This window comes from Nicotiana tabacum, chromosome 24 (genome assembly GCF_000715075.1).
Source record: "Nicotiana tabacum cultivar K326 chromosome 24, ASM71507v2, whole genome shotgun sequence".
NCBI lineage: Eukaryota > Viridiplantae > Streptophyta > Magnoliopsida > Solanales > Solanaceae > Nicotiana > Nicotiana tabacum.
This window is the reverse complement of record NC_134103.1, coordinates 101,010,642-101,026,018: the sequence shown is the minus strand read 5'-3', so window position 1 is coordinate 101,026,018 and position 15,377 is coordinate 101,010,642.

The following is a 15,377-nucleotide window of genomic DNA, read 5'->3' as shown; positions in this document are numbered from 1 at the left end:
TAACTTAATACCTATATGTCTATGGAATTAAGTTTAACAAGAACTCATTTACAATTCCTATATTTTAACCGAGTAAGGCAATTAGGTATATGTCTATCCTAATCGCGAATCCTTTCCCCGATGCCCGGGTTTTGAAAACTTACTCTATTTACTTCTATATGCCATCTAGGGTTCCCACTTTCGAGTTCAACTCTAGATTCGTAGATAGTATTTCACTGTTAATTACTCAGCAAAATAATTAGAAACAGAATTAAATAAACAACCCAATATGATAAACCCAACGTCGTCAAATTAAACTTCAAACATCAACATTCATGTATACCCATGACCCTAGAATAATAGGGTTCTTAGCCACTCATATTCAGGCAATCATCCCAAATTTCATAAGATTGCATAAAAATCAATAAAAGAAAGAAAGGATAAAACTCCAGACGAATTCCGTGGTCTTTGAACTTGGTTATAGCCTTTTTTCTTCTCTTTCCCCGTCTCTCCTCTACAAGAGGCGTTTTAAAGCTTATATATTGCGTCCAAAAGTTGTAATCTAGAGTTCTCCTAACTCTAGTCCAAATCGGCTTCAGGGGTTGATGCTAAGGCGGATGCGACGCATCCACCTCGTCCTCCATTTCTTAACTTTGCATGTGAGGGTAGACGCGACGCATCCAGCCTTCTCTTCTACTTCCCAATTTCGCACGCGATGGCGAACGCTATGGCCCAACTTCACTGCTAAGGTTGCATGCAGGATGATGTTTTCCTAGGTTGGATGCGACGCATCCAACCCTTCTTCCTCTGGCTAAACCACCTTTTCTTCATATTTTGCACTCCGAACACCTTAAATCATCACACATAACTTAATTAGTCATCAAACCAATAATTACACCATGTTGGGAGTTTTAAAGATTAAATAACATCAAGAAGTTGTTAAAACATGGGTAAAGTAACATCAACACATATCGAAATATGCCAAACATCAAAGGACATGGCCATGGTAGGATGCAGGACATGGCAGGACGCAGGACATGGCAGGACGCAGGACATGGCAAGACGTGGCCATGGCAGGACGTCGGACGTGGCAGGACATGGCCATGGCAGGACACAGGACATGGTAGGGCGTGGTCATGGAACGACGTCGGACGTGGCATGGCATGGCTATGGCAGGACGCAGGACATGGAAGGACGTGGCCATGGCATGACGTCGGATGTGCCAGGACATGGCCATGGCATAGCGCAGGACATGATAGGACATGGTAGGGCGATGTCGTACGTGGCCATGGCCCGACGTCGGACGTGGCGAGACATGGCCATGGCAGGACGTGTCCCATCACCAAAACATAGAATACTCATCTCGAATTTTGTTCATGGAATCACAAGCCGGCGATGCACAGCTGATACTAAGCACTCATGTGCGCATACGAATACGTGGAAGTAATTCAAAGAGTTTATGTCTCAAGCTGAATAAATCTTGCACGATAAGGAAAGAAATATGGGCAGTATATATCCTAAATGCCCTATAGCCTCTCGAAGATAAGTATGGACGTCATCATACCGATCCACAAGACTCTACTAGACACTTGCTCATGACTTGTAGAACTTATGAACCTAGAGCTCTGATACCACCTTGTAACAAACCAAAATCCAACTAGTCGTGATGGCACCTAACCCACCCCGTTAGGTAAGCCAATTTCCAACTAATAAATTTCAATAATAATTATTAAAGCAATTTAAGTGAATAAAGATCTTGATCTTATACAATCCCCAAGAACTGGTAGTACAAATCATGAGCTTCTAAGAATAGAGTATACAAAGCGGAAATGAAATAAATACATAGTCTGTTTGAATAATACATAAACATAGCTTTTATAAATCTAAGGCTACCCTGAACAAGAGGCAGCTACAACAGGAACACATGTACATCTTCAAATCCCGCAACTATCGAGCACAACAACAACAATAGCCAACATTTTCACGCAATGTGCCGAAGTGTAGTATTAGTACAACCGACCCCATGTACTGAGTAAGTAACAAACCTAGTCAAAGGTTGAAAGTAGTGACGAGCTTCCACCAAGGTCGGGTCCAAAACCAATAGTCCACAACAATCCATAACAACATAAAGCAAATAATACCAGAAGTAAGATAAAATACTCATCCAAATAATGATTTCAAAAATAGTAGTTCTTTCTTTCAAATACATCAGTGAAAACCCAAATCGTTTGTTGAAGTTGCCAATAATATGAATAGTTTGAAAACAATAAAATTTCTCCAAAAATCTTTTCAATAATAAATAATATGTTTCATTTTCCTTTCGGATAACCCGTGTAAAAAAAATGCATCACTATGCCCATCTGTCAAAATGTATGAGAAATCATGAATGATGTGACGTTGTACAGCATGAGGAAAAATACATCTCTATGTCTGTATGTCATGTGTGCATGTCAATGCGATGGAACTCGGTGATAAAACCATAAACAGCCCTATAGCCCCTCGGGCAAACCTCACAGTCACTCGTGCCACTCGGGCATACCTCATAATAAGTCTTGCCACTCGGGCATACCTCACAATCACTCTTGCCTCCCAGTCACTCGGCACTCGCACTCAGTAGGTACCTGCGCTCACTGGGGGTGTGTACAGACTCCGAAGGGGATCCTACAGCCCAAGCGCTATAATCTGCACAGACAACTCAGTGCTATAATATCATATTAGAATCCGCACGGACAACTCACGTGCTATAATACCATATTAGAATCCGCACGGACAACTCACGTGCCATAATAAGACAATAAGGCCTACTGCAGACGAGAAATCTCGATTCATATAATAGTAAAAATATATATAAAGCCAACATGGCCTGTTGCGGCGTGCAGCCTGATCCCAAAATTATCCTCATAATCAGGCCCTCGGCCTCCCTCAGTCATCAATCTCTCGAGTCTCTCTCTCATGGGCTCACAATGTCATGAGAATAGCCCGAAAAAATAATGATACGATGCATCAATAAATAACAACAGAGACTGAGATATGATATGCAATGAAATGAATATGACTGAGTATGAATTTTCAATTTAAACAAATAATTCACAGCAATATGGCATCTGTGGGTCCCAATAATACTGGCACATAGCCTCAACATGATTTTTAATATGCTTTTCAGCTCAATTTCTTTAACTTCTAAAATGCATGGAAATGCGAAGATTATTTAACTACAAAATTCCACATAAACAATTATGTCACAATTTCTATAGTGCACTCCCACACGCCCGTCACTTAGCATGTGCGTCACCTCCCAACAATTCACGAAATACATATATTCTGGGTTCATACTCTCAACTCCAAGATTAGAAGAGTTACTTACCTCGAACAAGTCAAATTCAATGTCGAGCAAGCTAAACAATGCTCCAAAAATTCCATTATGCACGTATCAACTTCCAAACGGCTCGAATCTAGTAACAATTAATTTGATTCAGCCCACAAACATTATAGGAATTAATTCCATGTCAAAATACTAATATTTTCCAAAAATCCGAAATTGCGCCCCAAAAATCACAAAATCCTATGAAACTCACAAAATATGACAACCCATCCAATTACAAGTTCAACCATACTAATTTCACTCAAATCCGACTCCAAATCGGTATTCAAACTTGAAAAATTCGTTTTGTGACATTATAGAAATTTTCTTCTATTTCTCTTGAAGATTCAATAATCTTACACCAAAAATGAAGATTAATTCATGGAATATAATCACAAGGGAGTTAAGAACACTTACCCCAAGTTGTGTGGAAGATTTCCTCTCCAAAATCGCCCAACCCGAGCTCCAAAATCTGAAAATGGGAAAAAATCTCAGAACCCTCATTTTAAACACTGCACCAGCATTTCCGCACCTGCAGTACCTGGGCTCGCACATGCGCATCCGCATTTGTGGACAAAGATGCGCGCCTGTGGAAACAACCAGCCTTCCAAACAGTCGCATTTGTGACCCTTTTCTCATATTTGTGGGCACGCAGATGTGCATTCCCCTTCGCACCTGCGGTCGCCTCACGCCAGCCCCAGTCTGCATCCGCGCCAACACCTTCGCAGATGCGGCCTCGCAGATGCGGCAAATTCCTCGCACCTGCGAGCACTGCCCAGTTCCACACTTGGCCAGTTCTGCGACTGATCTCGCGCACATGCGGTTTTGCACCTGCGATCAAAATCTTCGCAGGTGCGATCACACCAGTAGGTAGCAATTCCAGCATTTCCTTATGTCCAAATTTGATCCGTTAACCATCTGAATCTCACCCGAGCCCCCTAACATAACACAGACCTACTCGATGCCTCAAATCACACCTAACAACATCAAAACGACAAATTACACCTCAATTCGAAATCATTAACTTTGAAATATCAAATTCTATAACTTGCGCCGAAACACATCAAATCACGTCTGATTGACCTAAAGTTTTTCACACAAGTCACATTTCACATTACAGACCTATTCCAATTTCCATCATCGGATTCCGACCCCGATATCAAAAAGTCTACCCCCGGTCAAACTTCCCAAAAATTTAACTTTCGGCAATTCAAGCCAAATTCCACTACGGACCTCCAAATAATTATCCGGATACGCTTCTAAGTCCAAAATCACCATACGGAGCTATTGGAATCATCAAAATTCGAATCCGAGGTCGTTTACATATAAGTCCGCATCTGGTCACTATTTTAACTTAAGATTTAAACCTTGGAACTAAGTGTTCCAATTCCTTCCAAAACCTCACAGGACCCGAACCAATTACCCCAGCAATTCACACAACAACTGTAAAGTACGATTTGAGAAGAAAATAGGGAAACGGGGTTGTAATACTCAAAATGACCGGCCGGGTCGTTACACTGCTGGTTGTGATTGCTATTTGGTTTCTCGACCTTTCTAAGCCGATAAGGTCGATATCGGTGTTACCTCATCGACCGCAAACATTTCCTTTGCAGCATGTTGCTCCCCGTATACTATTTTCACGTCGTCCTACGTAGGGAATTTCATCACTTGGTGGAGGGTCGAAGACACTGCCCTCATATTGTGGATCCAAGGTCTTCCGAGTAGGGCATTGTACCTCATGTCGCCTTCGATTACGTGAAACTTGGTATTTTGGATAGTTCCAGCCACATTCACGAGTAGAATAATTTCCCTTTTAGTCTTTCACTGGCCATATTGAAGCCGTTTAATACCCGAGCTGCTGGCACGACTTGATTCTGCAAACCGAACTGCTCCACTACCCAAGATCGGATGATATTCGCAAAGCTACCTGGATCTACTAGAACACGCTTAACTTGAACTTTATTTAATAGGATAGAAATTACCAGAGCGTCATTGTGAGGCTGAGAAATGCCTTCCGCTTCTTCAATTTCGAATGATAAAGTGCCATCGGGTACATAACCTCGAGTTCGTTTTTCCCCTATGGCCGGTACCTTGCCGCGTTTGAGTATGGTTCCTTGTGGAGTGTCGACCCCACTGATGATCATATGAATGCTATGTTTTCCTCTTGTTTATCTTTTCTGTTTCTATCCCTTTCTCTGAATTGATTCTTGGCTCGGTCACTGAGGAACTCTCGAAGGTGACCCTCATTGAACAGACAGGCTACCTCTTCTCTTAATAGTCTGCAATCCTCGGTTCTGTGGCCATGCGTACAATGATATTTGCACACCGAGTTTGGGTTCCTTTGAGAAGGGTCAGTTTGCATGGGTCTGGTCCACCTAGTATCTTTGATTCTTCTGATCGCCGATATAATGCCCGATGCATCGACGCTGAAATTGTACTCCGATAGCCGAGGTGCCTCTATAGGATCAGAATGTTTGTCGAAGCCACTCTTGCTCATAAGTCCCCGAGAATTCTGTCCTCGATCACTTCTTCGATGGTTCCGAGCGGCATTGCGTGCTGAACCATTGTTCATTCGATCGACGGTATATGGTTGATATCGGTCTCTGTTTGACCTCTACTCTCTGTCGACGTCCCTTTGGTTTTTAATAGCCGACCTGCTTTGATGCATGGATCTGGGAGGAGCTCCTAATTAGTGGTCTTCGACCCTGATTTTTGACTCGTATCGATTGTGTACATATGCCCAAGTTATTGCCGGATACTCGATCAAATTTTGCTTTAGCCGGCGTGATGCAATCGAACTTTGCTCGTTCAACCTTAGGTGAAAGCTTGGACGGCCCAATCATCCATGACCGGTGAAAATCCCATGCGTTCCATTTGAAATCGGGACACGAACTCCCTCAGCATTTCGTTATCCCTTTGATTTACTTTAAAATGTTCCGATTTTCTTGATGCAAATTTTATGGCACCGGCGTGTGCCTTCACAAAAGAATCTGCCAACATGGAAAATGAGTCTATGGAATTTGTTGGCAGGTTGTGATACCAAATCATCGCCCCTTTCGAGAGGGTCTCTCAGAATATTTTTAACAAAACGGATTCGATTTCATCATCCTCTAGATCGTTGCCTTTGATGGCACATGTGTAAAAAGTAACGTGTTCGTTGGGATCGGTCGTTGGAATCCAGCCATTTTATCATTGGTGGAGCCCCCGGGATCTGATCGACCCTGGAATGACATGTTTCTACTTTTTTATTGCTGGCTTCGATTCGCTTTGTGAACTACTCAAGTATTTTAGCAATTTCGGGAGTAGTCCCTGATTCTTGCTCGTTTGACCTTACTATAGCTAGCTCCGTTCTGTGGACAATTTCTCGAGGTTGACTGGGCTCTGGCCTGCTTGGTAGCTGGGTTTGGCTCTGCAGCTGAGCTATTGCTACTTGTTGGGCCTGTAATATTTCAAAGATCATACGCAAGCTGATTCTGATAGCCTCCACATTATGAGTGTTTCGAGCTACAGATCGAGTACCGCCATGAATGCTTTTTTTTCCGGTTCGGAACGTTGGCTTGCCTCAAGAGCCACCTGTGAATTGACATCTAGCGGTACTTCGGCTCGAATTTCAGGTACTTCGACTCGAGCTTCAGTGACATCGTTAAGTGGCCTTCCGGCCCTGGGTATCAAGTTGTTGGTTTCATCTTGAAGGCCAGCTTCATTGTCGATAGGTAAAGCCATCAATATGCGGTCGTAAACTGGTGTGTGTTGTAGATTTGTATCAAACAACCACTGTTATCCTTAGCCCCATGGTGGGCGCCAAACTGTTTAACCGGAAAATCAGATAGAGTTAAATTTATAAATATGATATAGCTTGACATAAATCGTATAGAGAAATAGAAATATGTAGATTCTTGTCTATAGAAACGGGAGATAAATTAGTGAGCAAGAAGAATGAGAATGACAAAGTAAAACAAACTCAAGGACTTTATCTTTCAATAGGAGAAGTAGTCTTTTGTTACAATGTGTGAATGTCGCTTATGCTTACAATAATTTTCCTTTTATAGTAGAGGGATCCTAATTTATATACAATAAAATATATAGTGGAGAGCCCATGATGAATTATCTTTTCCCTAATTCCTAACAGAATTTTCTCCCTTAGTGCGGTTGCACCGCCCCTTGTCTGTGAGCTCGATACTGACTCGAACTCGATATTGGATCGAGCCATCGGCCTTGACTTGAGCTCGATCCTGACTCGGAGTCTTGATATTCGGGGTGGGCGTCGGTCGGTCTGTGCATCTCTGACAACCTTCGCATTGCCTCGTGGTTCGATTTGGTTATGGGCCCGATAATGATACCGAGCTGATCCTTGATCGGTCTTGGAGCTCGAATCATGACACCCGTACTTCGAACCTCGACCTGACCTTACGGAGATACCTTTCGATCGAAATATTATTATCTCGACCAGTCCATACGACTGAATAATAGGTTTCGACCGTATACAACTACATAGATTTACATTATATATAATAGATACTAATATATAAGTAAGTTAATATACGCTTGCAACAAATTAAAATTCATGTACTTAAATGTATATTTTCCCTTATAGTGATATACTATATATATATATATATATATATATATATATATATATATATATATATATATATATATATATCGGTTAATGTATCTACAACTTATCAATGTCCGTGTACTAACATGGATGATTTTCCTTACAATTAAAAATTCTTGTTAATGTTTGTTTTTCCTTACAACTAAGGTTCAAATAATACTTGGATTAAATATTTCTTATGATATGATAAATCATGATGAATCATAAATGCGAGTTGTATCAATAGACAAACAATGAAATATTCTTAAGAGAATGGAGATAATTTAGATTTGCATTGATGTGATAATATTTGATTGCTAGTTGATTTCCTTAATTATAGAGATTCTACCATATTTATTGGGTGACTTAATAAATTGGACCCTCATTAGCTATATAAAATGAAATCGTACAAAACGTAAATCCAATAATAGTTGTAGATAATGGAATATACTCTTATAAAAGTTGCAGTTATGAAAATTTCCCTTTAATTATTTTAAGACCTTTGCTCACATGTAGGAGTACTTTGCCGTTTGGAATCCACGCCTCAAGAAATATATGTTACCAAAAATTTCACACCTTAGACTTTATGTTTTTTCCTTATAGTTCTATAGGTTAAAATACTAATTAATTTCAAAATCCATAATATTAGGACTTCCTGCATTAGTTCAAATAAAGAAATAATTAAATATGCAATATTTTAGTTGACTTTAAAGTCATAAATATTAGGAAAATAATCAAATGCCTAATTTGTCGAATATAAATTATATTTTAAAAGAGTAAAAAAGACGAGCGATGTTTCACTAAGGAATTTCGTGCTTTTAATATCGTAGTATATAGATATAGATAATTGTCATTCTCGTTCAAAAAAGTAAAATCTATTTGCGTCCTAAGAATTTTACTTTCAGAAAACAAATTATTTAACGCTGAATTAAGGAGAAACTATACAGTATCACGTAAAACCTATAGGAAGACAAAAGGAATCTGAAAATAAATAAATTTAAAGTACCTCAGGGACATCCGAATTTTTTTATTAAAAAAAAAATTAAGTAAAGGAAGAAAAATAAAATAAAAATAAGGTACATAAAACTCCAATCCCTCAAAATAGAAACAAACCGCCCCTTAGTACCCACTCTGCAATTGAAATCAGTACAGTATGTAAAGATGATGACTGATGATGCCCGTCACATTGAAGTTCTGCTCAGCTACATGCATTAAATTTTATATTTGTTTACGGAAAATATTTCAATGTTAACTATACATAAATGCATCTAGAAATTAATTAGCTTCATTGTATACACAAGTATTTTGATATATTTTCAACTCAAGTAATTGATTGACATTGACTCTCGTATTATAGTACAAACAACAACAACAACAACCCAGTATAATCTCACTAGTGGGGTCTGGGGAGGGTAGTGTGTACGCAGACCTTACCCTTACCCTAGGGTAGAGAGGTTGCTTCCGATAGACACTCGGCTCCCTCCCTCCAAGAACTCTCCACCTTGCTCTTGGGGTGATTCGAACTCACAAGCTCTTGGTTGGAAATGGAGTGTCACGACCCAATTTTACCTATAGGTCGTGATGGCGTCGGACACCACTGACAGACAAGCCGGCAATAAATACTAAATAAATTATCATTTTAATATTTTTAAAGTCCTAGTTGTTCCCCTCAATTAAATAGCAGAAGATGATATTTACAAAATACGTACTAATATCTTTTAAAATATTTCCAATATTGTGCAACCCATAATCATCCCAAAACCCGGTGTCACAAGTGCATGAGCATTTACTAGTGAATTTAAAATAAAATACAGCATCTGTCTAGAATACAAATTAGACAGGAAAATATAATAACTCTGAAGGAGACTCTGTTAGCTGCGGATCGTAATGTAGAATGCAGCTCACCTATGTCCCCACAATTATTAACCACACCTCTACGCCCACAAGGCCGCTATACATATATGTACCTGCACAATAAAATATGCAGCAAGTGCAGTATGAGTAAGAAAATAACGTGTACCCAGTAAGTATCAAGCCTAATCTCGAAGAGGTAGAGACGAGATGGCCGACTATGACACTCACTATGGGTCAATAATATTAAATAATCATGAAAATAGAAATATTTATATCAACATGATTCACAGAGTTAACAATAATTTTATTGAACCAGCAGAAATAATTAAATTCCTTCAATTCCAATAATTTCTAATCTATTAATTAGATCCTTCAATTTCAATAAAAATCCAACTTATCAAATAGCTTTACAAGCTGCACTTCAATTTCAATAAATTTTCAATTTATCAAATAGCTTTACAAGCTGTAATAAACTGTCCAAGTATTGTGTTATTATTATTATTATTAAGCACGATTTCTGTCGAGGTCGTACGGCCCGATCCAGAGTTTCGTGTATACTGCCGAGGGACGTGCGACACGATCCATAGATGCATTTATCCTGCCGAGGCGTTCGGCCCGATCCACAAGAAAGGAGGACATTTTCTTATGTACCTTCGGAATAAGAGTATTTATTGTAAAATTTATTCGAGAGGATAACAATTTATTTCAACAATTAATTAATCTAAACAAAAATTAAGCATATGAAAATTTCATATTTTTTTACTTTTCATAACAATTCACAATATATACATCAAATATTTTAATTAATAAAGAATACAATTCACACAAGTAATTCATGCTTTGAGTCTTAAACTACCCGGACTTTAGCATTAATAGTAGCTACGCACGGACTCTCGTCATCTCGTGCGTACGTAGCCCCCGCAATTAGCAACAATTATTCAATTTAATCCCTATGGGGTAATTTTCTCCTCACAAGATTAGACAAGAGACTTACCTCGTCTTGCTCCAATTTAATCCACTATAAGGCCTTTTCCACAATTATCCAACTCTGTTTGGCTCGAATCTAGCCAAAATAATTTGATACAATCACTAAAAATTATAGGAATCAATTCTATAAGAAAATACTAGATTTTTAATAAACAATACCGAAATTAATTAAAAATTCGTCCGTGGGGCCCACATCTCGGAATCCAGCAAAAGTTATGAAATCCGATAACCCATTCAATTACGAGTCCAACCATACCAGTTTCACTCAAATCCGACTTCGAATCGATACCGAAATCTCAAAAATTCATTTCTATGAGATTTCTAAAAATTTTCAAATCTCAATCTCAAAACACTAATTAAATGGTGAAAACAATAATATATTTATGTTTATAGACCAAATCCAAGTTAGAATCACTTACCCCAATGTCTTTTCCTTGAAAATCTATTAAAAATCGCCTCTGCTCAAGCTCCAATTTGTTAAAACTCGCGAATGGGACGAATGCCCTCTTTTATAATTCTGCCCAGGCAGCCTCGATTCACGACCTCGATATTCACAGCCTCGATTCACATCCTCGATTCGCGCAGCCTTGATTGGCATCCTCGATTCACATCCTCGATTCACAACCTCGATTCACATCCTCGATTCACAGTCTCGATTCACAGCCTTGATTCGCAGCCTCGATTCGCACAGCCTCGATTCACAGCCTCGATTCACAGCCTCAATTTACAGCCTCGATTCACATCCTCGATTCTTGGGAGCTCGATTTTGGGGCTCGATTTTTGGGCCTCGATTTTGGGCCAGAATTTCCAGTAGAAAGGAAAAATTACAGCAGCTGTTTTAAGTCCAACTTTTGATCCGTTAACCATCCGAAGCTCACCCGAGCCTCTCACGACCTCAACCAAATATATCAACAGGTCCTAAAACATCATACGAACTTATTTGAAACCTCAAATCACATAAAACGACGCTAAAACCACGAATTTTGCTCTTATTCAAGCTTAATGAAACTTAAAATTTCCAACTTCTACATTCGATGTTGAAACCTATCAAATCAACTCCGATTTACCTCAAATTTTACACACAAGTCATAAATGACATAACGGAGCTATGAAAATTTTCGGAACTGGATTCTGAATCCAGTATCAAAAAGTCAACTCCTCGGTCAAACTTTCAAACTTAAATTCTTGCTTTTAGCCATTTCAAGCCTAATTTAACTATGGACTTCCAAATAAAATTCCGAATACGCTCCTAAATCCAAAATCACCATACGGAGCTGTTAGAATCATCAAAATTCTATTCCGGGGTCGTTTTCACATAATTAGACATCTGGTCACTATTTGAACTTAAACATTTTAATTTTTTATCAAAATTCCATATCTCGGGCTAGGAACCTCGGAAATTGATTCTGGGCATACTCCCAAGTCCCAAATCACGATACGGACCTACCAAAATTGTCAAAACACTGATCCGAATCCGTTTGCTCATAATGTTGACCAAAGTCAAACTTGGCCTTTTAAAGCCAACTTAAGGAACCAAGTGTTCCGATTTCAACCCAAACACTTCCAAATCACGAACCAACCATCCCCACAAGTCACAAATCATTTAAAGCATATACGGGAAGTTTTATTTAGGGTAACGGGGTTCTAAAAGTCAAAACGACCGGTTGGGTCGTTACATTCTCTCCCACTTAAATATACGTTCGTCCTCGAACGTGCTAAGGAGTGTTCCGAAGTTATCCAAAATCATTGTTTAACACCTCGTGCACCTACCCGTGCTACCACATCCAGTTGAGCACATTAACTCGAGCCAATCTGAAAATTCTCCGCTTTATTTAGGCAAATAAGCCTTAGAGCCCAATTCTCACATCTAGAATTGAATTTATACCATGCACCACATCATTCACATGACTATAATAACATCCTCCGATAACCATAGCTAAAATTCCATGAATCTGATGTTCACAACACTCCTCATGATACATATAAGTCCTGTTCCAACTCTTGAAATACTTCCACGATGGAAGAAATGTGTAGAAATTCATAACCAACTGCCGAGTCAACAATTATTGAGTTTCTCCTTCTGACAAGAATCATTGCCTCATTATAACCAAATAATGGTATTTGCTCTTTATTACACTTCATATAATCCGATCGCACTGATCCCGAATTCAATAATCTCGTCTCACCAAGTATAAGTTGCTCAGGCAATAAACCACCTCAGACACGATCAAAAAGCCTCATATGACGCCATAATGAGCTAATAAGCTACGGACTCGATTGCGATACATAAGAAACACGAACTCTGAAAAGGATTACTTAACCCACGTGACTAATTAGACAACTGAAAAGGTGTCATGAACCTTCCTCAGAAAACGGGACACAAAACACACAAAATAGAATACAGGTGATTGTACTCAACATCACACTGTTACGGCGTGCAATCCGATCCACACATGATACTGTTGCGGCGTGCAACCCGATTCACACATGATACCGTTTCGGCATGCAACCCAATCCAAACAACATACTCGTGGCGGTGTGCCACCCGATCCGCACGAAAAGAATCTATAAGAAAATACTTACCGAGCTAAAATGCTCATTACTACAAAATATCCGAATATCGGACACAAGCATGCTCAATGCATCATATCATCCCTGGAAGGACCGACAACGCCATACGCTACAAAACTCAAGCAAAACTGAGGTGCGATATATGATCTGAATCTCGAGAGCTATCCTGCTCACATAACACCATCGCTATGCGGAACCTCAACACATAAGAAAATTATCATGCCGTTTCGCAACTCACACGGCACAATATAATATTACATGAAATAACCGACGACGAAACGACATCTAACGTACGAATACTCCTCCATATGGAGCTTTTATGCTGAAATGAACACATCCGGCCTGATATAGAGCCCGTATTCATATTTAAATCCATCCACAGACCTCAAGCCAATTCTGATCGCACCGTACTAGGCTAATAACCTTTCAAGGATCCATAATACCCCTTTTTCCCATAACACACAAGAGTAGCCATCATAATCGGAACAACCGTCCACAGTCCACAACCAAATGAACCGAGCGCCCTCCAAGCATAAATTCTCAAATCAACAATATTACCACAATCTTCATACTTGGTTTCAATCTTCACTCAATAAAGTGACTACATGTCACTCTTACACAATCTTTCCGTGAGACACGCTCCCACGACCTTTCGCACCAGGTAACAAGTCTGCACATACATGCTATCGGTTACACTAATGTTGTAAAGCATATCAAGAATCCACAAATCAATACACAAGGTCTCGTATACCTGACATCGACCTTAGATGATGCCAAAAACAATACCATTTTACTTTAAATATCTAAATACCTTTCCTACTCATCCGAGCTCAGGACATCCTTGTCAACACCGAACCGAAATCTTAAATCCTCAACTTTTGAATCCCATGCTACTTAGTGCACCTAACCACGCCAATGCGCAGGACTACAAGAATTCTATCATAACTCCCGAACCACTAATAGGGTAAACACTTTATCATATACAAACCTTCTTCTTAACTCATTTCAAGAGAACCATTGCAACATGTGACTGAATTCCCATATCCGTAGAAAATATCGGCCTCAAGTACTGATCTAAACCACCATAACTCTTCTGGGATCCCTCTAAACATAACATGTCATAATACTTGAATTCCTCCAAATAAAACCAATTACGGCGGCCATCAAGCCTCGCACGTACCACCACAAATCACATGCATAATTCAATGCGCTGAAGAAACTGATCATTGACACCATCGTGTCGATTCAACCATTGTTAGCTGATCCATCTTTTCTCAATTTACTCTCAACTTGCCTTAGAATATAATAATAGCTCCATTCATTACATCACAAACTCAAATCTGCACTCATCCCAAGTGACCTTATTTCACAAGACCACTCTATTTCAAAACCCACTAATTATCTCATATCCCTTCTTGTGCGCACTTTTTACATCTTCAACTGGTACACCCATTCTGATACTTCTTTTATGAATCCGAAGTTATTTTCTTCCGTTTCTCTAATGCTACACCACAACCTTAAGTTAACGCAGAGTACTCCAAGCCCCGTTTCATAATTTGCTGCAAAAGCTCGATGCTCAACCATACTATAGACTCGAGATCCTTAGTCACCACACTTAAATTTTTGAATCCACTAGGAACGTTATTGAGAGTCACTTGCTCTGACTTGTTCCCAAACATGATCAATTCCAAGGCCCTTCTAGCACATGGACACTTTATCAAGGAAACATCCGACTATTTCACTTTCCTGTGCATTACATCTACACGAAGCATAAACTCTAAGTCTTCCAAAAACCTGAATGTGAATTGATAAGGCCAAATATGGCACACATTCCCCAAATACTTTGCTCAAATTACCACTGATATTTTCTTTACTCAGTTGCAATGACCCACCAATACACTGATAACCAGAAACTGCACAAATTGACACTACGCAATCTAATCATAGACGGTGGGGCTCTCTCACTTAGCGTGAAGCTACAATTTACAAAATTCTAGAATCCACCAAGATTCTTTCTTCATCGTTGAC